Source organism: Zootermopsis nevadensis, unplaced genomic scaffold (genome assembly GCF_977971745.1).
Source record: "Zootermopsis nevadensis isolate Lab colony 2312 unplaced genomic scaffold, Znev_1.0 Znev_ptg000024l, whole genome shotgun sequence".
NCBI classification, from domain to species: Eukaryota; Metazoa; Arthropoda; class Insecta; order Blattodea; family Termopsidae; genus Zootermopsis; species Zootermopsis nevadensis.
In genome coordinates, this window is record NW_028259156.1 from 10,470,665 (window position 1) to 10,495,917 (window position 25,253).

General features: G+C 37.0%; 1 protein-coding gene across 9 annotated transcripts in view; it reads right to left on the reverse strand.

The window, feature by feature from the left end:
- The window catches only part of LOC110831967 (retinal guanylyl cyclase 2), a 117,604-nt gene that overhangs the window by 72,754 nt on the left and 19,597 nt on the right, over nt 1-25,253 (reverse strand). For 7 of the 9 annotated variants that reach the window (XM_022068532.2, XM_022068533.2, XM_087355445.1 and 4 more), the window contains one exon: nt 5,286-5,401. The exons of the other annotated variants lie outside the window; for them this stretch is intronic. The gene's annotated coding sequence lies outside the window, so the exon portion shown is untranslated. The remainder of the gene's footprint in view (nt 1-5,285; nt 5,402-25,253) is intronic. 9 annotated transcript variants of the gene reach the window in all.

Genomic DNA, 25,253 nt, shown 5'->3' on the forward strand with positions numbered 1-25,253 from the left:
CGAAAGGTGCTTCATGTACGTCCTCGAAAAAAAAAAGCGGTTTTCACCTTGCGACGTTAAGCCAGTGTTTGCACATGGATTTTGTTATGTAGGGTGCTTTGAACCGATTACAATTTAATCCCTAGAAAGGGGTGTCGTTGTAGAGCAAATAAGACAAAGTGAGTAGCGTAAAACAATCAAGCCGTCACAAAATGTTTCCCCATGTTTTGCCATGAAAATTTGTTTGATGTGACAGTTGAATACATCTATGTTTGGTTTCAGGTCAAAATACAGCCAGAGTGCTATTATGCATTTTGTTATAAGCTGTGACCGCAGAATAAAAACATCTCATCCATTAAACTAATTATAATTTGTTAATCCGAAACACTGATTACATTATGAAGTCCAATTCTGCCAACGCAAATAATATTACACCACGTTTAACAAAGTCTGAATTTTCCAGTGGCTTATTTAATAACGCTACATTAACTGTAATGTGATGCAAACTGAATAAAAGGGTGTGATTATGTATGATAAATTATAAAGGAATGCCAAAACAGGTTGTGGTGTAGTAGTTGACTTTAAGGTATTCACATTTTGGATCTAGTCCGCGAATGAGATAAAACTAAATCATGATGTTGCTTGCGAATTTGTAAACTAACCAATGGGAAATAATTCAGCAAAAGCGTGGAATATGATATTCTGAATTGTAAGAAATTAATCTCGTGTTCGAACCTCGTACATCCCGAAAGACGGTGACACGTAACAGAGTTATACGTACATAATCACGAAAGTAAATGATGTATTTAAAAAAAGACGTAATCATTCAGATTCTACAGCACAACATTTACGTCATATACTAGGCATGGGCAACGTCTAAATAGACTCGTTCCCGATCTAATTTTCTCATCGTTTCCACGACCGTATCACTTATCAAGTACTATAAATTTCTGCCAGCAGCCGAGAAAATTAAGTCTGAAATCGAGGATAAGTCAGCTTCAAAAATATGTAAAACCACACGGGCTAAGGGTTTCCCATACCAGTCATATATATATATATATATATATATATATATATATATATATATATATATATACTGCCCATGTCTTCGGTATATTTAACACAAACGACATTTCGGAAGTTTGTTCCAGTTCCGTCTACAGGTGACTGATTAAAATATATTTTGTTTTTATTTTCGATACTAGTTACAACGCCCAGGACCAACCAAGAAATGCTCAGAATAAAAAATGTGCATGTAGATTAATCACCAACCCAGCGAAGTATCGTACAAAGTTATCTTACTTGCCACTACAGCATACACAGGAGTATGAGGTACTTGATATTCCTGTATTGCAAATTTCTACCACGTGTTAATCAATATTAAACAGAGAACCGCTGAAGATTCATGAAAAAAAAGCTTTAGTCCTAGCGCAGGTGAATCCATGGACCAGGGACGTTCTTGAGAAGCTGACACCGCTCAGATGGTACAGAAAAATTACCCTACCTTTTATACTGAAGTTTCAATACCGTGTTCACAGGAACCCATTATCCAGGTGAATGCAGCCCACACCTTCATATCCTGTTTGCCTTCAAGATTAATTTTTATATTATCTATCCATCTACGTCCTTTCTACAGCACAAGAATACACATACAAAGCTCATTTTCTTTTAAAAAGAAACAACCCACAGGAACTTGGAGTTCGAAACTTCTCATTTGTGGCTACTAGCCCTTCTTTGCCCGATATCCTTCACGACTCCCTGGTAAACATAAACATTTATCAATAATATGCACAATAATCAGCTTCCTAATTACAAAACTCGACAGAATCAGAACCACTGTCCAGTCTCGATACATCCTTTCACATATTCGCATCAAATCTGTTTCAGCTGATTTTCATATAGGCTAGCAAGAAATCACATGACTAATCATAGCGGAATCTGTAACAGTGTGTGTTTCAACCCTATGAAATACACCGGCCTACATTAACATTCAATATCCTTGCATTTTGCACAATATGTGTATTTAAGCCTTTCGTATGATTTTTCAACAGCACCGATTATCTCCGTAAACAGCATTAATTCTTGTGTTTTCTTTGAGGTGGAGACCGAAATTTTAAATGAACTGTTAATCGTTTCCAAATTATAATTTCAACACTCATTCATTAAAAATAACAATTCCGCCGTCTGTATCACCAAGCTTTCACTACTTACAACCGTAACTTCTTAACTCTCATTCCATCCTTATCAGACGGACGAGCTGGCAAAGCCTGGGAAACATTTTTTTTATTTTTTCCTCCTAGATAAAAGTGTCTTTCACTTCTCCCCCGTAACTTTTCTCCGTGCTTCTACCTGTCTGCTCTTCCTAATTCTCTCTCTTCAGGCTTCAAAGGGTTAAAATATCCAAAATTTCTTTTAAGTGACTAAGAAAAGTATGAAACCCAGGAAAATTGTATCTCCGTGTCCAGATTCGAACACGGACACAGCATCTAACCTGTTCACCGCAAAGTTTGGATTGCTTTTGTTGCCTTTTCGTTGTGTACAGCACTCAAAGCTGCAAACATTTTAAGATTAACACCTCAAGGATATGGTCAAGTACTCTGAATTGGTTTCTTAGGATTCGTCACGTACCTCTGGTTACAGTTCACTTTCTTTTCCTTTTATTGGCAGTTACGGATAACTGCAGTCAAGCTATCGGACATGGCTTGCCAACTGCTCACCAGAGTCCGATATTACAGAAAGATAATTGGTAATGCGAAAACAATAAAATGGGGCCTATAGAATATTTTAATTAGCAACAAAAATGAAGAATTATTAATTTAAAAAAATCAAATTAGATCTGAATCGAAATATACATGCAGCCTAGGCCATCTTAGCTAAAGAATAACAAAATACGTAATTAAAGAATAAAATATTACAGAATATTACACAAGGCTTCAGACTTTAACTAATTCACTGGCATGACTGGATTAAACTGGCTCAGTACTGAGTCCAGAGGCTGGCTCCTGTGACCATGATAATAAACCTTCAGGTTCCAAAGAGGCAGGGAATTGATCAGACCAGCGACTATGCGGTTTCAAGTAGACTCTGCAATATGGGTGAATTCCTTTTTTTTAAAATTGCAAAATAATCTGTAGGCTGTTATGTTGTTATTTCTATTTTCACCCACTGAGTTAAAACAACGTGCATCTATAATTTGTGTGTGATAAGTCCAGCTGCTGTGTGTAGTACAGACAGCATAACGTAATGAATAAGCCGCTGTCGAAAAACCAATGGTGACTTCACCCATAAGGGCAGAAAAGCAGAACGATTGGTTTGCGCTTCGCCGCAAGTAGAACTGTGTAAAATAAAATAAACTTAGAAATCCCCGCAGTAAGAACGAGGAAACATCCCCATTTCGATTCAATATTAGAAATTTCATTCCGTGAAGGAAAACTCATTAGGGAGATGTAAACGCTTGAGAGATGGCCCACAGTCAACACGAAATAGTGCCTTACGGGAAGGTACTGTTAGTCAACGTGTGTTTACTTACAATTTATCTAAAAGCGATTAAAATCTGAGTGCATTACGGAATTAGTTTCTTCGTGTCACAGATTATATGAAAGGTTACTGAAGTGTTAGTTCTTAATTAACACGACGACTCGTGTTTTACTGTAAATTGTATAGGGTCGAAGGAAGGGATGTTTGGGAATAATTAAACGCGAAGAAAGCGGAAGTAAAAAGTCGTGGCTATCCAAAAACTTGTATCAAGTAAAAACCGGAAGTCACCAGAAGTAAACCTGGGTTTCCGCGATGACAGGCCAAATTCTAAAGTAGCCGTCACCGAATTGGATGCTTCAAAGCCATGAAAGGACTTCAAAACCTCTTTCGCACGGCTCTGTGTCACCAGCACAGCGTTGCTAGCTTTGCTATGTTGCGAGTTCTGAGCTGCCCTCACTCGCCTGGCCTCCGCTGTTCGTTGCAACTTCTTACGATTTTGTTGTGACCTTGAAGTATGCAATTTTGTGGCGGTTACTATAAATACCCGATCCATGGAACGGCCAAGAAACAGTATACCTTAATTTTTAAAACTGCTGGACATAAACTAAATATTTGCAATGGGAAGAACAAAAACATGGTATTGGCGTAACATTTAAAAACCACGGGAAGGGAAGATAAGGGGAAATACAGATAATCGTGCAGCTTTAGAACGTGAAATCTAAAAGTGGGGAAAACCCCAAAAATACGAAGGAAGAGAAATATCGCACAGGCATAATAATACGTACGTACACAACAGAAAACAGAAAATAGAACAATCAATTCACCACGGTGCTAATAAATTTGGACCAAACAACTTTAGTGAACACTGAGGTGTGTTAGTGTTTTTCTGACGCCAAACGTCACATATATCCTTACGCAGCCAACACACTCATCTCTCAGTCTGTAATGTGCACTACGTGACGCCCGATAGATACACTCGGTGCCCGTTTGATAAAGTGCTGGAACGAGGAAGCAATGGCTCAGTTCTAAAGCTATTAGCACTGATTTCAGGAAAGGATAGCTCCAAAGTGCAGTTTAATTCTTGATTCCTATATTTTCCTCGTTTTAAAAGAAACCGTAAGCTTATGGTGCGATTACTTCGCGGCGTGTCTGACGCACAACTCCATGTAACTTCTGAACCAACTGACATATTTTAACAAAATGTTGTATCACTATTATGCACTGGAGATCACCTCATCTTTATGGTTTTTAATATTCTGCCGTTAGAAACATATAAGCTGCAATAACTTCTGTGTTGGGAGCGACGCTTAACGTACAGACCTGAAATGTGGATAAATATCTTCGAAGATTATGCAACTTCTGTTGAACATTTATTTCTTTTTTTGTCCCTCGCTGGCCCCCCCCCCCCCCAACATGCGAATCAAAAACTTAAAACTTGACGGCTGCCCGAAATTTATACTTAGTTTAAAATTTGATCGTCATATTAATAAAAAGTTGGAGCTAATGTCTTGAGATTATTTTACAATGGCAGAACGTGACCTTTCCTGCATATTGATATTACAACGCAAAACTTTGAGGTTATGCCGAATAAATTTAATGCAGATGGAATCTACGCCTACTAGTGTAAATTATAAATAAAACTGATAAATTATAAAATCACTATTTTATGGCTATTTATAGACTCACTATCTTGATGTAGCATTTGAAGCAAATAGGCTTCATAATTTCTTCTCAAAACTTCTTTTTACTTTAATACAATTGAGTTTACCTATTTGGGCATTATTATTATATGTGTATAAGAACTACGTCATGAAACCGTATAGGCCTACCTAAAGAGTTGAAGGAAAACTTCACTGGATGGTTAGCTTCAAGCTGCGAGCACCTTTTTCTCCATAGCCAGCATCCAGTTGGTCATGTTCTATTTGAGCAACCGATACGTGATCGCCTGCAAAGAATAAAAATGTTACCTTTCATTGTCTACAATATTCCCGTTGTGGGGTTTGTACTATTTTGTGAACATATAGGCATTCTTCCCCTGAGCAGTCTTACCCAACTAAAATATTTAACTCAAAAGTGTTGTTATCTTCGAAGTAAGAGCTGAATTTGTAAATATTATATATGAGAATGGTTGTCCTCAGGGATGTAGCATCATGTAGATATTGACGTTTCAGAACAGCTTATTTCCTCTATCTTTTGATGCCTCAGATTACATCCATTTTCTTTGCCCATTTTTTTTTTCGATTTGATGTGTTCTGAAACAGTAGCCTGAGACTCAGACCTCATATATCCCAAGTACATGCCTGATGCATAAATTATAACCGAACCAATTCAGACCCGCCAAATAACGTAACATGTCAGGAAGCTGCAAATTATTTAGTCCTTTTGTGTATGCCTCGTTCTAATTTAGTGAAACAATATACAGCACGTCGTGAAACAGCAGAAATGAACTTAATGTCATCTTTCGCGTATGGCCCTTTTATTAAAATAAAAATTATCGATACCCACCTAATTATATAAGATTAAGGTTTACGTCCATGTTTTTCCTCCGAACAGTTTCTGAGTCCGAAGACCATGCAGAAGTTCTATTTAACGAAATACAAGGGAAAACACAATATAGGTCTTTTTAACGTTGTAATGTTGTTAAGTTTATAATCAGTCAATATCTGTGATTTAGTTTATCTTTGTCAGTCATATATTTTAATTCTCGACAATAAGAAATTAGGTCAATAAAATCTTCTCGGGAAATCAGCCGCGTTAACTGGTTACCGTAATAAACCGACATTCGCGAACCAACTCTGTCCGCATCATCAGGGTTCTGATGTGACTGGATACCTCGGAAGTCGCAGAAGGCAGTTAACGCGGCTGATTGCCCGAGAAGATTTTATTGATTGTACTCGCCTAGAAAGCTTCAAATCCTATAAGAAATTAGGTATTCAGTCAAATGATGGATGTAAAATAGCAAACAACGCAAACAGAAAGTATGTATACTGAAAAGGAGAATAGATCTATTCCTTTCGATACGCCACAAAAATGGGTAACAATTTCGCGTGTCTCTTCCTGGGCCTTACTCAATCTGACACGAACAAGTATCGACACAACCTCAGTTCACCAGCGCATTATTACGTAGTCACCGGTTCGTTCCAGAATTTTCAGGAATAGCGTAAAAGCTTAAGAAGGTGTGGAATTACGGACGAGGAGATTTTATTAGCATTACAAATCTCATTATTTTAAAAGCCTGTTTGCATAACTCCGTGTTTTGGTTGTCCTCGATGTTAAACTACTGTACTAAATTTTAACACAGCAGGATCGACCTTTAAAATATAAAACCTTAGCTTATGAATATATTTCGGCCTAATTCAGGTTCACTTTCAGGCAGGATTTAATGCAGGTCCATACAGTATCATGCTTTTGTAGAATTTATCTCAGAAATATAGGCCTAACAGAAATTAGAAAAGCAGTGTAATAGTGTACGCAGGCAGTTTCTACGCGCCTTCTTTACATCTTGCATCTGGCTGTTCTGATTAAGTCTGATGATGGCGTTAGCATCTTATTCACAAGAAAGAATTGTTGCTCACTGAAATCCAATTTACGTAGTGTCACTATTACTGCCACTAAGGAATACTTTGTCGCAAACATTAAACGTTAATTTTGGTCATTCTGCTCTTCTGTTGCATTTCAATTCGCAATAAGTTACAGATTATTATTATTATTTATAATGTTTTAGTTTAGTATCATTGAAATGAATTTAATTATTTATTATAGCTTATCCTGTACTCTGGTTTAGTTCTTGGCTGTTATTGGCTTTATTTGGCTGTTGTCAAGCAATTAAATGAATGAATTAAATTGTGTAGCATAATTATATAGCCTTTTTACAATTTGTTTATTAATGAATCATCATCTAGTGTTTAGACTAATTATGTGTATTTATTTTATATTTGTTTCCATTTTTATGATGTTTTCTGTACTTCATATTGATTCTGTCCTCACGTGCTACCTCTATAACTGGCTTCTGTAGCTGTTGAGTCAAGTTAAAATAAAGAATTGCATTAGTATGTATTGTATTCTGTGGCAAATATTCTGCAGAACTCAAATTTGTCTGATATGACCTTTAAGTTTCGCACTCTGGCCACGTCGTCAGACCAAAGCTAACTATAAAATTCATGCTTCCGGTTCGTGGTTATTTTATATTCTAAAAAATTAGCCCACGTGCAGTGTTTGTAGTATCCAGTTAATAAAGGAATGAGCGTCTGAGTAATAACAAATATTTGTTTGTTTGCCTTATTCGCACGGGGCCGTGCAATGCCCATTCCTTCACCACCAGCAAACGCAAAGCTCATGTAAACACAAAAGTAATTTACGTTAGTTCATTTTGTGTTGATATCTGGCCTTACAAAACATTTGTCTAATCAAACTGCAATCCGTATTCAACATTAATCAGTAACGGATATAAACGAATACTTTGTCTTATACACAATACAGAGTTTGATTTTTAACAATGTATTCTTCGCACGAAACACGTAAAATATTAATTCATTATGATCACCTTATAAACACACTCTTTAGCCGAAGATTTGTTTAATTATTGTTTCTTATATCAGGTATTTACAATAATCGTTTTATACGTTAAAGTTTGCGAAATAAATGAAAAGCGATTAACACAGCTTTTTCACTATGAAACATGTTTCGACCGACCATAAACCAGTCCAGAAAAGAGAAAACGGATAAAATTTTATCTAAGATATGTCAATATACGAATAACCGGCGATAATTCATACTGATAGGAACAAAACTATTTACTGGTTAAAATGTGATGATAAGATCATAAAATGGTAGGTGTACTGCTGCAAACAGCATCCCAGGAAAGGAACCGCACAGCATGCAGTTTGCCCTTAAGCCGACACATAATTCTTTCCTGACACACCATAAAAGTGGACTTTTCAGAAGATCGTAAAAGCTTCACCTTGGATAAACAATATCAGTCAACTGGGTCTAAGATACGTGTACTGGAGCTTTAGCAGAGTTACAAAAGCACCGAACTCTCCCTGGAAAAGGATACTATGAACTATTCAAGTTACTTCTTACGACATTCTTTAAGGACGGTTAAGATGGTTATTGAAATGAACAAGCGATTTCTTCTCTTATTAAATCCTGAAGTTCAAAGTCATCACACAACCTCGCTATAGACCTCGATCCTTAAAGTGTACAATCCAATTCACATTTTCACAGTCCACCTCTCGAAGATCCATTCTAACACGCCTGTCTCACCCGAATCACCTCATGATTTTTATCTCGTCCATCTTACGAGTTGATTTAATCGTCCTAACAATATTACGTGAATAGTACAGTTATAAAACTCCTTGTTACATTCATTTCGGTATGTTATCCTGATCATTTGGTTCTGGAACACCAGGAATTCGTGTTCTCTTGTTAAAACTATAAAATCACTCAATTAAATTGGTCGCAAAGAAAATATTATGAATATCCACTGGCAATTGCCAGAGCGTGAAGTTTTTATTCATTATCGCCGTCAGATGTGGAGGCGTGTGACCACACAAATTCAGTTCGTATTGCTTCACTACATTACAGTTTTGTTACAAAGCTTTCTTATCATCTTCTCGGAAAATACGTAGGGCAATTATTTTGTTTCCAAACAAATCACTTAATTCTAAAATGATTTAAGTCAAACGTTTTCAAACAAAATAATTCGGCGTGACTGCTTGTTACTTTAATTAAGATTTAGACGTCAGTTTACAAAATAAAATTTATATAAGGAGCTTAAACTGTTGGGTGTGTTACAAAACTATATATCGGCACAACGAAAATAATCTAAGGGTGTACAAAGACTCTACAACGCCTTAAATTGAGCTAATTCTAAGATTATATTAGTTTTCTTGTCTGTATGGTTTAGACGACGTGAGGCCTTCGCCTTAGAATCAAGCTTCTTTCCAGCCTATCATAATCTTTCCCCCTTCTGTTCATCTTTTATGTTCTTAAATCCATTATCTTTCTTCATTCGTTCTGCGAAACAGCGGTTAACATTGATCACTTTATGCATTGTGAAAAAGGCTGTGGCATCTTAACAACTGCAGGACAACATAAAGAATACGATAGCGATATAATGGTTTTATGTAATGCAAATATCACGTTTATTGCTTGCAAATCAATTAAAAATGTTGGTGCATATCGAAAATGAATAGATGAATAATACCGTATTTCCTAGATTTTAAGATGCACTTTCCCACATTTTTAAATTTCTGAAATCGGGGTGTGTCTTACATTTTATGACGCCTAAAAATCGATATAGCGTATTTTTTCCTGAAAATCTGTTACTAAATCAAAGATGATTCTTACATACAATAGATGACGTCTTAAAGCGGAGGAAATGCGGTATTATAATTTCTTAATTCAAATCTATTAAAAGCGATATCAGTCTTGCAGATAAAAAAGGCCTTGAGTCTATCAAGAAAGGAAGAAGCTAATCATAGTACGAATTATACAGGACTAACGTAATAAATAACTGAAACAGTTAAATAGGGCATGGAGCCGACACTCATAGCCTGGCAGGAGGAATGGGTTTCAAGAGATTAGTGGAATTACAAGCTAAAATCCCATCTCCGGTTCTTTTACTCTTTCACCTGTCGGTTCTCATGTTCTCGAAAATAACCAATGAATGTGCAGCGAACAGAATAGTAAGCCTATACTTACAAGGACCGTTTCGCTTTTCAGGAAAGTTTTCTTTTCTTTTCAGAAATGTTTATCTCCTTTCAGTACCATCATAAACTCCTCAAGTTTTGTAGCTGGTCTCACGCAAAGACCCCAAAATACGTAATCATGAATTCGAAACCCGTTCAGAGCTCGAATGTTTGCGTTTTATGGGTTTTCCTTGTGATGGTTTGATTCTCGTCCAAGGACTTACACTACTGCTCCCAATATTCTACAGACTAATATTAAAGTTTCACACAGTCGTCATGTACGTAATTGTCACTATACAAAAAAATGTAGCATGTAGAATTTGTAACTATATTTAGATTTTAGCATACGAAACTTCATGCGAATTAACTTCCGTACTGTTTTATTTATCTACAACAAACTGAACGTTAAATGTAATTTCGTATGGCTACTACGTTCATACTTTATATCCCACAAGAAGGAATATCGTAAAATAAGTTGCAAATTTCTATAATGCGTGTTACCACACAATTTCAATAGGCGTACCCTACATTGAGCAATGCTAACGTTGCGCCTACCGCAAAATTTCAAAGGCAGCCACGCTGGTATTAATTATGTAAAAAAATAAAAAGGGTAAAAGTTATTCCTGCGCTTAACCTCAACGTCATGAAGACATATTGGCGTTTCAAGGTGCAGAAATTATAAGGTCTGAAAACTCCAGGTTGTGTGATGCTCAACAGCTCTCACGAAAATCTGTAAACGTTTTCAAACCGTATTAAAAAGAAAATAGAAAATTCGTCTCATACAATACTATAAGACTGTCTTGCCTCATAAATCAAGGAATATGGGATTAAAATGGTTTCAAACTGAACAAAAAAGTATGGTCAAGGTGAAGCTTGGTGTGTGATATTCTATGCCGCTTTTTTGATAATAATGGCAGAATTTATAAATCCTTAAAACAGCATCCCAGTACGAAAGTATTTTGATTTGTGAAACACGAATGTAAGTATGTAATTAGTATTTAAACCTTTGATTAATATTCATATGCTTACAGTCACGTACACAAATAAGAATGTCATCACCACACACTTGCATCAGATTCGTGAGAAAGTGGGAGAGATGACGACCACTTGGTAGATCACCTTGGCGTACAAGTGATTTTCAAGAGACGCGGTGTGAGAATTTCGTCTTTCCGGGAACAGAATCCAGTGACGGGTTCTTGAGAACACGGTACTGAATCTTTGAGTTATTTACTGACTAACTGAGCGACAGTCAGCTTCTCGAGGAGGAGGCTCCTCCATGGAAATAGTTAAGAAGATGTTCAGAAGTCCTGTAAGCAATTTAAAGCCTGGCATTCAAGTTCCTACAAATGTTCTAAGGGCAAAGTGACTGGCTATCGGGTGGACGACCAGGGTTCGATCCATGAAGGAATTTTTCTCTTCCCCACGACATGCAAGTCGGCCTGGAGTTCACCCAGCTTCGTATCCAATGGATCCCAGGGGAAATTTCCTAGGCATGAAGCAACTAGAGCATAAGGCTGACCACCCACCTACATCTAGTGCAGAGTTTAAGAATGCGTGGAGCTCTACCTCAAATCTCCCATAAATTTTCATGTCATGGAGCCGAATCACATACTTCGATAAATAAAAAGACCATGTGCCCTACATAAAATCGAGAATTACCAAAATTAAATAACTACATGCAGCAGAGTTTTTACTGGAAAGCTTACAGTCGCTCAGTCAGTCAATAACTTTCCTCGCATTTTATGAAGCCCGAAGGAACTTACCTGTTCATAAGAACCCACCACTGGTGCCTATCGTGAGCAAAATGATTCTAGTCCACACACTTCTACCCTGCCTCTTAATATCTTATCTTCCTATTTTAATCCATCTGCGCCTAGATCTTCCGACTTCTCCCTTCCATTCAGGTTTGTCAACCACAATTTCGTACACAGTTCTCATCTCTCTCAAGTGCGTTACAAAAAACAGGTATAACTGGCAGTACAGAGAAATGTTACATACATTTGTGGATCCAAATTTCATCACATTTTATGTAACATGGCGGGAGGATAGAATACGGAATTAGTAGCTTAAAAATTGTGCTATTAAAGCCATAATAACAAGCACAAACTAAGCTTACCGGTACACTGTATGGATTTCTGTTGATTAGTAAGCCTTTGGGATTATAACGCTGTTGGTAATTATAAAGTGATATAACTAAATCCCTGTAGTATAAATCCAACAGAAATTTTACTGAATTATAAATTAACGAAGGACCTACCCGTCAGAAAGCTTAACTGTGCCGTTGCTATATCAGTATATTAATAGTAATTAAACTCGACAATGGATAAAATGGACGGAAAAATATTGGTATCATTCGTAACTAATTTTGTACTGATTCCTGCCCTAATAGGATCTGGCTGGAATAGGCAAGTGCATGTTGTGCAGAACAATATTAGACGTAGGGAGGGCTACAGAGGTTCGTGCAAATGTTTCCAGTGTTTCATATTGTTTTAATTTTCTGTATTATTTTCATGTTATAAACTTACATCATTTTCTTCGAGGGTCAATCCCCTTTTAAAATCCCTATTAACGCAGGCCTTTGGTTACAGAGCCCTTGAGTTTGTCGATTCCAAGAACAAAAGAATTTTGTGGGTTCTTTCAAATTAAATTTCGAGAATGCTAATTGTCCAGTACACACTGACACACCTGCTCCTTAAATTCAACCCTGTGTTACAGTAGACGACCTGCCACAAACCCAATTATCAACATTCGTCCGTCCTCCTGTCACTCTAGCCTTCCATTTTTAATTTCTTTATTAATTACACAGTATCGCCATTCTGACCTAACACGTTTCCGTAAATTTAATTAATTTCCACAATCTCTAACCATAAAAACCGGATCACATATCGTTGTTCTTTGGTATATTTTATCAATGGAGTAGCTATGTTAATGTGCCAGGCCTACAGAAGTGTCACTCTCAAAAGACAACGACAGTCATGTAGAAGCAAAGTCTACATACGCTATCCTTTTCAATGCTGAGATAAACTAAAATCCCCATTACTATTAGGATGATTAAATTAAAGGAGGATGAGAGTGGTGAAGCATGTAGCATGCACTGGACAGATTATAAATGAATACAAAATTTTTGTTTGGAAAGCTGAAAAGAAGACACACCTAGGAAGATAAAATACGTAGATGGGAGAGTAATATTAAATATGATCGTAGAAATAGGGTGCGAGAATGTGGACTAAGTTTATCTGGCTCGAGACAGAGATCCGTAGCGATCTGTTCCAAAAAAAATTAAGAACCTTGTACTTCTTTTAAGAACGAAGAATTTATTGACAAGCTGAGTGACTATTTAGCTTCTCAAGAAAGACTCTGTTCCACGGCGTTAGTTAAAATTGCCTGTACTCTTTGAACGTTTTCGTATTTTCTGTGTGTCATGAATACTAGCGTTGGATGTAAGTTAAAATGCAGCAGAAACTCTTTCGGGAACGGTCTCCGAATTTTTAATGCTACCATCTATAAACGAATGGCAATTCCTTGTTTGCAGCTGTTAGAAGCTCTAGGCGAGCTTGAGGCTTCGAATGTAGGCTATTACATAACCAAAATGTTGTGGTATTGCATCTGTATGCAATGGTTTTATCAGAAGAAAAAGGTTTTTTTCCCCCGAAACTCTTACATTTCCTGCTATACTGAATTACATTACGGTCCTGTGGGGGACTAACAAGAGCTTCGGGATGGAAAAAGTAAAGAAGGAGCAATGGCTGTCCGTTCCTGATTCTGAACCAATAAATAATTCTAACCACACTGACCAGACTGTTTGTTCTCCTTGCCACTATCACAGAAAATAGGCGAAAGCGGAAGACGCATTCCTTTGCGACAACAGTTTGCAAACAAGAACAAGGAAGAAGATTTCTGTCTTCTGGGTTGTTGCGTCCGGTAGTCTGGTCGATGTTTACCAATGTTTCTGAGGTCATACTGCCTCCGTCATCGGGGCGATTCGAATCATCGACCATACTACACAGCGCAACAACCCAGAAGACAGAAATCTTCATACTCATCGCCCTGATGATGGAGGAAGTATGACCTCTGAAACGTTGGTTAACATCGACCAGACTACACGACGCAACAACCCAGAAGACAGAAATCTTCATACTAAGAATCGCCCTAATGACGGAGGCAGTATGACCTCTGAAACGTTGGCAAACATCGACCATACTACACAGCGCAACAACCCAGAAGACAGAAATCTTCATACTCATCGCCCTGATGATGGAAGCAGTATGACCTCTGAAACGTTGGTAAACATCGACCTGACTACACAGCGCAACAACCCAGAAGACAGAAATCTTCATACTTATCGCCCTGATGATGGAGGCAGTATGACCTCTGAAACGTTGGTAAACATCGACCAGACTACACAGCGCAACAACCCAGAAGACAGAAATCTTCATACTCACCGCCCTGATGATGAAGGCAGTATGACCTCTGAAACGTTGGTAAACATCGACCAGACTACACAGCGCAACAACCCAGAAGACAGAAATCTTCATACTCACCGCCCTGATGATGGAGGCAGTATGACCTCTGAAACGTTGGTAAACATCTACCAGACTACACAGCGCAACAACCCAGAAGACAGAAATCTTCATTCTCACCGCCCTGATGATGGAGGCAGTATGACCTCTGAAACGTTGGTAAACATCGACCAGTCTACACGGCACAACAACCCAGAAGACAGAAATCTTCATACTCATCGCCCTGATGAAGGAGGCAGTATGACCTCTGAAACGTTGGTTAACATCGACCAGTTTACACAGCGCAACAACCCAGAAGACAGAAATCTTCATACTCATCGCCCTGATGACGGAGGCAGTATGACCTCTGAAACGTTGGTAAACATCGACCAGACTACACAGCGCAACAACCCAGAGACAGAAATCTTCATACTTACCACTGTTAAAACCTCAAATCTTACAAGAACAAGGAATTCCTTCATGTTTTAAGCACTTCTCAAAACGCAGATGAACACAAATTAGGCTACCATATTTCTCGTAGCTACAAACACAGATAGGTAAGCAACAATTACTGTTTATAGATTCATATTCATTCTTTACCACACGTCGTTGATGATTTGTCCTACTTCTTGTTCTGAAGCTCCCACGTTCAAATCTGAGTACTCAAGAAAATTTCTCGGATATTAATTTAAAGTAGTCCATAGCTGGTTCTTCTTTACAAATTAGCAATTCTTACTATTTCTACCATTCTGCGCTATACAAACTACGCAGCTGAAATAGCGTAGTTAAAAACGCAACAATAAAACATATTCTTACAGTACCAGCTTAGTCATTTTTATTTAGTGGTTATTAGAGAAGTGTCTGCCGTCCATCTGTTCAGAATCATTCTATTAACCAGTGCCGTATCAGAAAGAATAAAGACTAAACTATTGTTTTACCTGTTAGTGCATATGGGTGTGAAACCTTGTATTTTACTTCAGCTTAAATTGTTGTTCGTTGATTACAAAATGTGAAGGAAGACGTTAATACCAAACTGGAGGAAATTATTGTACATAGTCTATGAATACTTTAATTTATCTAACAATTTTCGGGTCATCAAATCAAATGAAATACGAAATATGGGTAGTGTAGCACATGTAAGGGTACCGGCAATTATGAACGCATACGATATTTCCGACGAGAAACCTAAGATAATGTTAAAATGGACTTTACATAAAAGGGGTGTGCAATTGTAGACTGCTGGTTTAAAACTTTTGTGAGCACGGTGATAAACCTCAGAGTTCATTTTTTGTGATCAGGTGAGACATAAGAAAATGCGCGTGTGATATAAACCGACAGGCGAAAACTCGTGACAAAAGTTAATTTTATTTCAGACTTCTGTAACAAGAGACCTATTTGAAAGTCTAGAAGTTGAAACGCGCTTGAAAAAGGTGTTCTGAAGGTGCCTGGCTTCAGATACTGTGTTTATACCGAATGACTGATTTGTGTTCTATTAGATACTTTGGTACACGATCAACACTCTGGTGCTTGAATCACATTTAAATAGTATTTAAAAACTCAGTTCCTGCCTCAAAGACTAAACAACGCGTCTCCATTACAAACATTAATAGGTTAATTAATAATCACATGAAACCCATATGTACATTTCGTGGGCACAACGCAGAGTTGTTGAAAGTTAATGACATACACAGTTATCACTGCGCTTTTATAGTTACTGGTGCTTAAGTAATCTACATATTAGGTATGTTAAATAAATAATTTTTTCAGTTATTAAGAGTTCTAATTGAATTTTAAGGCTTAAGTTCGAAATACTTTCATGGTGTAATACGGTCTCTTACGAAATTAACTCTTAATTCCAAAGAAACAGATTCAGTCAGTAACTTTTTCGATGGACTTTGTTATGTGACACTGTTATTACAAATGTTAATAAGACCTGTTCCTCCTGAAAATCGGTTTGAACATCATGTCATCTTGGTCCTTTTTATCTGCTTTTAATCGACAATACCAACATGGCCTGTGCTATGCAGTGAGGTAGAAATTACGCTAGCGTCAATCAATGTAGAATCCTGTGAGAGCTGAGGGAAATATGCAACATTTATGAAGGGAATTTCCAGGAAAATGGAAAATAACATGACAAAAGCTCCATACCTTTTTCCTTTCATAAATCATTAACTTTAATGCATGCTACAGTTTGTATGGCGGCTTTACGTTTAAAACACAGTTATACATTTTTAATAAAATTCTTTTTGTTTATTGGTTTGCGATGCTGGGATGAATGCGAAATTATAAAATCCTGTGTAACATGTCTTTCATTCCAGAGATGCCTTATTCTGATGGGAACTCGTTTTCGTACCAAATATTTTACTTTTATGAATTCAGTTACTGAGAAACATGTTTTAAAAGTAAATGATCTGATTGTGATAGGGAATATGTCAGTCACTTTATGGGTAAGCCGACGTTCTTCACGACAGGTGAAGGGATTTTTTCTTCGCCACAACATCTGGGGTTTATTAAACCTCTAACTCAAAGTCCTTTCTTTCCCAAAGCGCACAGCAGAAATGGAGTGAGGCTTACCTCTCATCACCATCTAATGCCGATGTTAAAAAATGCATGGAGCTCTACCTCCACTTCAGAATATTTCGGCTTGGCGTGGTACTTAATTAAGCATAGGGACAACTTCACGTTTTACAATATATGATTTTACAGGCCCCTGGAGTGAACACCATCAGCCAATGCTTCTAATACCCGCAAAATGTTTGGGAAGGTTTGTATTATTGGGTTTCTGGACTTTGTACATGGTCCGGTGTTCCGAATAGAACACTAATTGAGTTTTCATCTTCCGAGCTTTCTAGAGGAGTCTATACCAGTAACTACCAGTGATGCAAATCTAATAAAGAGTTCTGCCAATGGTTCATTGCAATTAGTATTACTGTATTATGTTCATAGATTTTGTCCTTCTTCTAATAGACATGAGGAACAAAATTTTTCCCAAGAGCCCGGCTCGACAAACCACCAAACTGTGTCTACGCCCATCAAATCATTGGTATTTATAAAAAAGAAACAAGTTTGCAAGCGTGAACTCCAATAGTGATTTCCGATTTTGTATATCTCATTGACCTCGATCTTTAGTGCATTACTAGCTAATAACACAGTAAGACAGTAAATAATATTTATCGTGAATTTCATTAAATGCTTATCGTGTCGAAAAACGTTCCAACAGAAGCTGTAGCCAGTCATGTCACACTCAAGTGTCTACTGACTGCCGCATAAAAAAGAGTGACTGTTCGGGAGGGGGTGTCATCATATGGATGGAAAACAATGTTATACTTTTAATAACTCCAGGTTTAAGCATAGGATATATTTTTCGTTCCCCCTTTTTTCCCAGAAGCACACACAAATGTGAATTTCCGTGAAACACAGTTACACTTTATTTCAATAACATATGAAACATCAGAACACAAACAGCCATTTGGCATGCATCTGAAACTTAAAATGTATTAAAAATTTATATTTGGAGCCCCACGACACGTAAAATTGGAGAACTGAGACAGGACGCATAAAACTTCGAAGAGAGTCGCATGGGGCTAGCGGGCCGTGAGTGAGAGATGTCTGATCTACAGGGTGGGTGGAAAGTAAGTAGGCATTAAATAATCGCTATGCATTGGAAATATAGAGGTTATAACCATTCTCAATGTCTACTTACTTCCCACCCACCCTGTACATTGTAACGTTTTATATTTGTCATGTATAATTTTTATGACGACCTCTTTCTTTCAGAAAATCGATACAATTTTATATGAACTAAGAGTAAAGTGAAATGTTTTACCTGGCGGATTAAACTAAATTTAACCGACAGCTCTTAGTGTTGACCGCTCAATGCCAAATTTAATAGCAATCCCTTTGATAATTTATTAAATTAATCACGACCTCTCCTACATGCAAACCACAAATAAACCCACTATATTCTGAACTTTAAATCTTTCTCTACCTGTATGTATTACTCTTGTGGTCAACATTTGAAAATACCTGTTTTGGTCTTAAAAAATTTAACTGTGCTGTTTACAAACGTTGGCTGTCTTTGTATTGAAAACCCACGTCTCATTCCATATGTGAACGTTGCCTTCGATGTCGTGTTACGTAATCTTAATTTAGTATGGTCCGTCATTTGTTTGCTTAAACATCTTTTTATTATGGCTTTAAATCTGTTATATGTTTAGTAATCTATGTCCTTTTTAAATTATGAAATACAGTTTCCTAATTACTTTCTCGTCTGTCACTACTTCTAGTCTGATATTGCCTCACATTTCCACTGCTTTTGTTTTTGACATTTTTAAACTGTTTTTTTCTTCTGCTATTGTATTTAAACTGCGTAGTAAAATCTGCACGTCGTCTTCCAATTTAGAAATCAATACCCGATCATCTGCATACATAACTGAATTTAACTTGCCTGTGCTCAATAGCTGAATCCCACCCAATGCGCTGTTCTTCCATTCCTGCACAGCCTTGCTAATAGTCTACAAAGTTAGAATTAAAACACTTTGGCGAAGAAGAGTATCTGAATTTAGTATAAATATTAGTCTTCAGGGAAAGTAATGAACAACTTCACTTCCCTGCCTTGCCATCCTTTCAAAATGCTAATGGCAGAGATGATTGATAGAAGAAAATATATATTAAATAAATACGGTGGGTCGTAGCCGCTGCTTTGAGCGATAGCGGTGAAGAAGGATGATGTTAGGAGCTTTAGGCAGTCCTCTATGTACTTTGTGGTTCACAAACTTCACTCTACTTGTTAACAGCTTTAACCTGTTTTAGAAAATCCGACGTGTTCAACTTTCAATAGCTCGGCATGTCGCTCACAGTGTCTGTGGATGTCACAATGAGGACCGTATGAAAATAGGAAAGTGATAGTGTTGTTGTTGTTAGTATTATTATTAAATTAAGAACTGAACTGAATGGCAATTTTATTTTACCTCTCTCTTTGTAACTGCAGACTCTGAGGGGTTAGTGCGATCGTATTAAATGACCGCCCCCCGAATATTACAAAAGAGGATAATGAAAGACAACACAAGATAAAAACAGAATTGACAATGTTAATACTGATTTGTCTTCTTCGATGTGGGAAGCGAATTTTTAAACACTATTTAGATGCTGCAGATATCAAGTAGGCCACGGTAAAGTTAAAGGAAAACTACTAAGACAATTAATGAAGACAGAATAGGCAGCCTGTACTATACTATACCCACATTAAGTTCAATAATGTTAGACGCGCATTACGGATTAGATGCATCCACACATTCTTAATTTCGGTTCTAGATGGAGGTTGGTAATAAGCTTAGTGTTTCACCCACTTTACCCTGGGGAAAAAAGAACCCCGATTAGCGATTTGATACGAGATTGTGGAGGCCCCAGAGTCGCTCTTAACGAGGACTCAAATGATGGTCGTTCAGTCCAAAATTAGTTTATTTCTTGAATGGGCCAACGTGACAGTGTGGTGGGTCTTATTTATGATTGTAATATCTCTGCATGTATTTAGCAGGTACTTAAGGACTACATACCAGACAGTACACACATCTGTCACAAGTAGGAGACAAAGTAATGGACCATATGTGTTATTTTCATGCTGTTTATTATCAGAATCATTAACAGAACTAATCAACTAATCAGCCTCATTAAGCGAAGTAATTCTTTAGAAGTTCATTATGACCTATTTGGTTAGATTCCCCGTATTTCATGAAACCCACATTTTCATTACCGCGATAACAAAAGCCCGCCACTGGACAGTCCTGGGTCAGTTTAATCCAAATTATATTCTCATACAACAGCATGTAGACCCATATATCACACCCAGAAGAAAAACATACATATTTCTTCAACACTGTGATAACCTCAAGTCACACAATTTCCTTCCGGATTTCCTAATAAAATTTTATTCAACTTGATCTTCCACATGAGTGCTATATGTCCCGTCCATCTTATCCAAATTTATTTGATAACGCATATCTTACTTTGTGAATAACGCAAATCATAATCTGCAGTCTTTCTAAAATATTCACTCTTTAATACAATAAAAATATACAACGTCATTATCTTCTGTGTTTATAAAGTGCTTCCAATAGCGCTTTGTGTGTTATTGACATTAACAAATAAAATTATAATAAAAATATCTGCTAAATTTTGAATTGAAAAACGTAAAAATAAACCTAACTATATGCTTCCAAATAACAGTCCATAGACAGACTGGAGATTTAGAAACAAATCCCCAAGCTTCTGTTCCATCTGCGCTACAAAATGATCCCTAAAATGAGAACAGAACGCTTTTACGTTAGTTTAATTAGTTTATCACATAGACTAGTAGTATTACGGAGTAAAGCACAACATTAATGCAAATAATGGCGAAGGAAATGTAAGTGGGCAACTGAATGAGCGAGAGAGTAAATGCGTGACTCACGAATGACCTAGCAAATTAGTGACTGACGGAGACAGAGAATGGCTGAATCAGCGTCTATGTGACTGAATGAGTAGTGAGAGAATGAATGAATGAATGAATGACTGGGTGTTAAATGAATAGCCAAAGAAAGTACTGGGGATGATGTCGGTTTATAGAGTGATATTGATAGAGGGAATTATAGACAAAAATTGGTCTTCCTACAAGCACGAATAAATTGAAGTGATTAGTACGTATTTATTTCGAGCTTGTTCTGGACAAGATCAAGAACTTGTCTGCATTTTACTTCGATCGCATGAAACACTGCTGGTAGGTTAGGTTTTTGCTCCACTAGAACTACTGTTATTTGCCGACCAGCTGACTTCTTCTCCGTAACGTCGTGTTTCAATCACATTTATTTTTGGTTTGAATATTTTACAAACTCGAAATTTTCGTGAAAAAATAAAGACTATTTTAGCGCAAGTTTTGTTAAATAATAACCATATCGAAAAATGTTTCAATTAAAGTTCTACATATTTTATGCCATGTTCCTATTCCTCTATGATAACTTGTTTTTATGGAAACTTAGTAACAGTAGATTTGGGATTAACATAAATTAGGTAGTCCGTTCACTACACTAGCATTAAACTAATATCTGAGACGCTCCAATACCAAATTTAATTAAAATCCTTTCAGTGGTTTATGACACAAAACACGAGGTCAGACTATACTAAATGAAGTTGGAATATCTCCACATGTCACTGAATTGTCCAAGTACAGTATACTACAGCGTAATAATTGCTCAGATTTCGAAAAAAAAAATGGCTGGCGAGGTCACTATACAATATACAAAGGTCAGTTACATGACGTGAGACCGCAGTATACCTGTATACCAGCTCTGGTATGTATTGTAGCGTAAAATCAAGTAGATACAACCCCTGTAACAATTCACGCTTCGTTCGTCAGCTTGAAAACAGATTCTAAAATACAAACAGCAGTGAAAGATGATACAGGTAATATTAGTGATAGCTAACAGTTCCGACAAAGCATGAGACGGGTAACTGGTGTGTTAGCTGCTGGTTATGAAACAGGAGGCTTGTGAGACAAGCAACAGGCAAACTATTCACCATTTGCACACTTCTTGCTTCTGGTAGGATAACTGATTCGAGAATGTAGGCTTTGAGGTTTCCGCAGCTGTGAATTCGAAGATTTCCGTCTTCTGGGTTGTTGCGCTGTGTAGTCTGGTAGATGTTTACCAACGTTTCAGAGGTCCTACTGCCTCCGTCATCAGGGCGCAATAACCCAGAAGACAGCAATCTTCTAATTCAAGAATGTTAGATTAGAGTGGACGTGTAGCACTTACGAGGGGGGCGGGGCAAACTTATATATATATATATATATATATATATATATATATATTACAAGGAAACTGTGCGGAGAAGACAGATAAAAAGAAAAACATGTTCGAAACGATATTAAAATATATCCTCTGAAAATAAATAATTGTTCACGTAGACAGTGTGCTCAGTATGCTGCAGACTTCTATTGTAGTAGTGGCAAAGTGTCCCAGTAAAGTCCCGAGCAAAATTAAGGCAACAGTCTGTTCGAAAATGTTCGTTCCCGTTCGAACCCGTTCTTACGTCACTGTTTCCTCGAACAAGGTTAACCCAGTACGTCATGATAAGCGATCCGTGTACACTAGGCAGAGAGATCGCATGGTTATATGATTTACCTCATGTAAATACAGCAATAACGTCACAAATTATGTAATAGATATACGGATTACAATCAACTCAACTATTGATTTAAGCATTTTCGTCTTGGGATTCTAAAAATACTCCCATTTGGTAGTCATTCGTGTATCAACCGATATGCTGCTAGACTCGTAAATCTTTAAAGATGTTGTCAATAAGCAAGTATTTCGTGAGGGTAGATTTTCTTTAGTGGCCTGCGTTTGGAAGCTTAGAAGGTAGCACTCTATTGTATTAAATTTTTATTGCTTAGGATTTTGCACCATTTAAATCTCAGTCAATAATTGATAATTAAGTGCCTCGAGCTCCAGGTAGGATTTTGATGTGGTGGTGTCTTTTATGATTCCGAATTGTTATAGACTTCAGTACCTAGTAATCCAGTTTATCAATACAGAACTAATTATAAAACACTGAAATTAATAACAAACTGATGTTATAGTAATACACACTTGGGTGTTACGTAACTGACGGTGAGAAGTACTATTTTTAATTATATAATCCGCTGCAAGATGTTTTCTGATAATTTGTAGCATAGTTAGTTTACATTTCTTTCTATTCGCCTCAATGTTCTGTTGTTATATTTGTTTTAATTCTAAACTGTTTACTTGCAGCCAAATTCTTACGGTACTCGTCAGCTTCATCGATAATAATAACAATTCAATTTATTTCTTATGTACTAGAAGCTTCATTTTTGAAAACGCCAGTTAATTGATATCACCCAATTATATTCCATTTCCAGCTGTGACTTAAGTTATTCTTATTTATGCATTTATGATGTTTATCGCCAGGCCAAATTTTCATTCGTTTCAATTTTGTAAAAATTGTTCTTATTCACAATTCACGAATTAGGCTTTGTGGCCTGATCCGATTAAACTTTAATTTTCAGACACTGAAAACAGACATTTGGTCGGACGTTCTGAATCGGGCACTGACCCATACCAAAGCTTATTTCCGTACAGAACAAATTACCCACAGAATGTTTCTAAACATCAAGAGGATTTGAACACGCGACAGCAATGTTTCATCAGCTTAAAAACATGAGTGCCGCATTTGACTGTTCTGACACTAGATCGACAGTCGTTGGAATCAGTTATTGTTAAGCAATAGAAGCGAAAATTGTTGCATGATAAATTATATAAGATAAACATCACGTTACTATAAGTCTATAAGATACAAATATCCATGTAATAGATCCTTGGATGGCAACGAACGCAAAGAAATTGTCTCTCGGGGAAAATGGGATGGAGAAGACGGGAGGCTTATCTGGAAGCTATGAAAAGACAACACACCATCAAGCTTTCACTGTTAGACGGGGAGATTCTGTGACACAAATAGTTCAGTAGGAATACAAAATCAAACTTGCATAACTCATAACCAGCTTTAAAGTACCCTTTATTATTTTAGAGGAAGAACATTAAATAAAATATTGCCATAAAATGTATCGAGATAATTATCAGATGGGGTTTTTAATACTATATTAATTGTATAATAAACATAAGGTAATATTCTTTAATTGTTAAATTATTCAACGATAATTAAATAGAGAATGTAACAGAAGGTGCACGGTTTCTCCCACGGACCGCAGTTACATTTACCTATGTAAAAGTAATTACAAACAGCTGGTTGATTTTCTAAAGCTTGTGTTCATTCACAGTTCTAGTATGTCAATTTATTATATCTGCTAATATTAACAGGCCACGTTATCCCTGTGATCAAACAACATTATGAAGAAGTACAGCTGGTGTGGAGGTAAAACTCCATGCATTCTTAACAACTATACTGGACGGAGGTGAAAAATCATATTTGTGATCCTTCCGCTTTACAGCAGGTATCCAATGGATAGACTGGGACAGGAGAGGGAAAAAATAGGACGACACAAGACAGATACGAGAGGACAGGATTGAACAGGATAGTGGAACGGAGAGCCGTTCTGGACATCATAACGCCTGTGCCAGGAATCGAGCCCCTTGTAGGCCAGTCCATATTTAGATAAAGATCAATCCAATAACTGGGTTAATAATCACATTTAACACATTGTCTAAATGTTTAACAGCAGCGAAGTTAGTTTCGCAGACAATAGCCTACATAGTTTATTAGCTAACTAGGGTCACCAGACAAAATCATTGTAAATTAACTTTCCTGTTCACTTCACTTACAACAATGCGCATTTCAATGATTGTAAATGAGAGACGTAAAAGCATTAGACTGTGGGCATATTTTTAATGTCTCCTCTAGAAATAATCTTTTTTAAATTAAGCGCTAGTAAGTAGAGTTCATACAAAAAAAATCTTCTCTCCCTAGGGCAAATTGAAGTTCAGATTGCACCAGAGAAAAATTAGTAAAGTAACGAATTTAAGGCGCACAGTTAAAGTAGACACGAGTGGAAAATAACATGATTTAAGTGGGAAAGTGATAAATACAACATTGGACC